Genomic DNA, 4,309 nt, shown 5'->3' with positions numbered 1-4,309 from the left:
GCCTTCCTTCAAGTAAGACTTAGTCATTCCTAGCAGCTATGCACCCACTGGACCAGTTCATGATTTAAGATTGGTTTCTACTTTCTCTTTCAGTTGCTCACAAATGACCCCTCCATCAGTCATTAGGAAGAAGTTGCCTTTCCACGTTGTAAATTTTGCCAAAGCAACTTTCTTTTACAAAGAAAGTAACCCCAAAGGGCAGACAACTAATGTCTGTTATCAGCACTATTGGCACCTGGGGGAATAAGTCTCTCATTCCTGATGGCAGATGAGGGTGTTTATGAAATACATTTGCTATTAGGATGACAATTTCTTGAGATGTGTATATGCCTAAATTTCACCACGGGAACACAGGTATCTTGAGCATTTGTACCACTGCATGCAGAGTTTAAGGGATTAACAGTGAATCATTAATGTCAAATGTCAAACTGTAATTACAATAACTTGGAAAATTAGGGCCTCTCAAGCCATAGTACTTCTTTGTTGTTGTTTCTTTGTTAAATATCAAATATAAACTCCACTGTTGGCAGGAAAATTGTCTATAACCTGGGCTTCATTGGCATTTTAAACCGATTTTTCATTTATCTCAATCAGCTACAATATATTTTCAGTGCCATCCAATTTCATCTTCAAAATCATCCCATCAATTAGATTTTATTATTACCTATGTTTTGCAGATAAGTAGTCAGAAGATTAGAAAAATTTAATAACTTGCCTAAAGCCACCAGTTCTCTTAGTGACAGAATAAGAGGTCTTCCATTTTTAATATATAGGTGAATAACCAATAAACAAAAAATGTGGAACAATAAAATCACCTTATCCTAAATTTTATTTGGTTTTCTAAGGAAAGTCATTCCATGCCAGTAATCTTTTAATAAGGAAATATGAGAAAACATTTTTAAAAGATTTATTTACTTATTTACCTATCTATTTATTGAAAAGTCAGATATACAGAGAGGAGGAGAGGCAGAGAAGAAGAGCTTCTGTCTGATGATTCACTCCCCAAGTAACTGTAACTGCCAGAGCTGAGCCAAACCAAAGTCAGGAGTCAGGAGCTTCCTGCAGGTCTCCTATGTGGTTGTAGGGTCCCTAAGCTTTGGGCCGTCCTCAACTGCTTTCCCAGGCCACAAGCAGGGGGCTGGATGGAAAGTGGGGCTGCCGGGATTAGAACTAGTGGCCATATGGGATCCTGGTGTGTGCAAGGCGAGGACTTTAGCTACTAGGCTACTGTGCTGAGCCAAAACATCATTTTTATAAGCGGAGATTACAATGCCGTCTTTAAAAGTTTATAGAATAAGCAGCATATTATTTCATATCATTGACATAATACGATTTATTTAAAGTAAATTCCCACAAGCTTAGCAGCTGTGCTTGTAGCGAGCACAGGGATACTGGAAAGAACAGAGAGGACTTTGGTGCAGATTTCTCAGAACTGTTAAGCAAAGTATTACTAAGAACTTCCCATGGAGTGAATGTAAGAATAGAATGAATATGCATTCCGCATTTACATGATCATTGTCATGCACAGCTATGCGAATAAGAGCTTTATATTTAAATATCCCTTTAACTCAGTTGAGTTCAGTTGACTAAAGCATCAGAACCTTTTCTAAGAAGTTGTGGGATTTTCATTAAGTCAGTATATGAATCATATGCTATCTCCCTTTTCCATTTGGGTTTAATGTGATTTTATTAGAGTATCATAATACATATCACAAGCTGGGCATGCACAATAGAGGTTTTTTTCTCACATTCTGGTGGTTACACGTCCAAAATTAAATTGTGGGTAGGGCTGCTTTCTTTTCAGGGCTTCTTTCTGAGGACTTGCTGACAACTATTTCCAAGTTCACAAGATAGTTTCCCTTTGTGCCCAGATTTCTTCTTGCTTTAAGGGTATCATTATATGAGGTGCCACTCCATATATTAGACTGCATTAGTACCCTCTCTATCGACTTCCCTTCGCCGTGGTTACCCTCTTAACCACCTTACCTACAAACGCAGTCACATTCTGAGAAACTGGGAAATGGGATTTCAGCCTTTGCATTTGCACTAAGTCCAATTCCACTTCTCAATGGTGGGAGCACTTGCAGAGGTCAAAGCATCACAGCTGCTGCGCGGGTTTACAGGTTGCTGTGTTTTGCCTCTTGCATGGAGATGGGTACCCACTATTCTTCCACCCTCTAAGCTCTAGTGAGAAGAGATCTCTAGGTCTTTTTTTTCCATGAGAGCTCTCGAGCTAGGGACTTGTAATCTCAGCTAACTTTTACTCTCTTCAAAATTTTTGGATAAAGGTGTGTATTTGCAGACTTCAGAAAGGTTTTGACTCAGACATAGCCGAGTCATTTGACCTGCCAGACCAGGGAATTCCTTCAGGACTCCTCTCTCCTTGTGAGCTAGCATAGGATATGCTTTGTTGTAAAATCCTTAAGCTTCTCTACTGATTTATCATTTTCACATAGGAGTAAACATTAGTGCAATCATAATTTGCCTCTTTTCTAACACCTTTCTTTCTCACTGATCTAAAAAGGATTGTGGTAGATTGATCTTTATTTGTAGTGGCTGCGGAAGGAATATGGAAGTGAAAAGCAGATTTCTTCTCAAACAATTATTATTTTGTAACTTGTTTCATTCATATAAATTATATCTTAAGTGAAAAACAAGCAGATTTTTTCCTTTTGCACTTTGATTCTTTGAGATATGGTGCTTTCATGCTCTTCTTACTAATATATCTTAGTTAAGAAGATGAGATATAGAAAAAACATATAGAGTATTATTTCTGCAAGATATTACTCTAAATGATGTCTGTGCAAGTTTAACACCAATAGTCGAACATTCTGGTGTGAATTCTAGGCCTGGTAATTGAAAATCTTGATGTATTTAGGCTTGCCAATTATTATAATTAATACTATTTTATTGAAATGCAATTATTCATCTGTAAAATAACAAGATGGTTGTAGATTCTGTCTGAGGGCCTTTTCAGGATTAAAAGTATGTATCTCTGTCATATTTAACGTATTAAATTTCTAAAAGGCCAGTTTCTATAAGCATTTTAAAATGAACAAAAATGAGATGCCTCTGTTCTTTGGTTTTCAATTTCATAACTGCCTGTGGGTTTTTCCCAATATTTGTTTGGTGTGTTAGAGTTACAAATGGTTATATTTATTTATGATCTTCCAGGCAATCCCACTGTCCTCAAAATTTTGTATGACCTATCATTTCAGAAAAAGTAAAAGAGAGCTTATCAATGCACAAAACCTCAGAGATTTTCTTTTTGAAAGAGACCAAATAAATACAATTACACATGGTCAATAATTCCAAATTCAGCTCTCAAGAAGCCATATTTCAAAATAGTACCTTACTGAGTTACTTGTTTTGAATCCCTGGGAGAACAGCCCTGCTTTTGTTGACAGTGTTTCTCCGAATGTTGACATTCTGGCAGTAGCACCCAGCAATTTGAGGGTGAGTGTTTGGAGTATGGGACAGTGTAGGGGATTGTAGCGCTTGCTCTAGAAAGCCTGCTAAACTGGTTTTACCTGATTCTAGTTCTTATGAGGTTTTGAAGGGAAAACCCAAATGTCAGCCCTCGAGCAAAATGTTAGGGTTGAACTATGAAGCCTTCAAAAACACACAGAATTATAATTATCCTGATGAGTGAAATTTTAAATGGTTGAAGGCTCATTTCATATAAGAAGCTTGTTGAAACCTGACTGGATTTAAATAATTTCTTTTGGATATAGTCAGAAACCCTCACAATGTCAAGCATCTGGTGTCTTGCTGGAATAGCTGGTGGCCAATCACTCTACAGAAGACATTCATTCAAGTGCAAACATTTCCTTGGTAATACAGTGGGAAAATATAATGAGATTGTGTGTTGGAGACTCTGGGGGCACATAGTATATAACCTTTTTGAAGTAACACCAGAAAGTTGCCATCATTAGTGTAGTTCTATTAGTAAATGAAGTAAAATGAGTCTTACATTTTTCCCTCATTTGAGAACCTTGCAGTTATTACCCAAAAGACTTGTATACCGAAGTACATCATCGTATCATGCTTCTGTTATACTGGTTCTTCTGTCCAGCCTCACAAAATCTCTGGTATCTCATTTCTCTTCTCACTGGGTCACTAATTCCCACTCATGCTTCAAAATTCATCCACAGAGCTTCCTCTGGCAGATGGCAACTCCTTCAGAGGCACTGCTCTGATGTCTCTATTGTATTTTCCTAGTGTTTATTTTCCTTTTGTTAGTCTATTTCACATGATATTGTGATAGAACTTCCTACTGCTGTTGTTGTTTTGCTTTCATCATCATTAG

This window comes from Ochotona princeps, chromosome 7 (genome assembly GCF_030435755.1).
Source record: "Ochotona princeps isolate mOchPri1 chromosome 7, mOchPri1.hap1, whole genome shotgun sequence".
In the NCBI taxonomy this organism is placed as follows: domain Eukaryota; kingdom Metazoa; phylum Chordata; class Mammalia; order Lagomorpha; family Ochotonidae; genus Ochotona; species Ochotona princeps.
The sequence above is the reverse complement of the archived record's forward strand: the minus strand, read 5'-3'. Positions refer to the sequence as shown.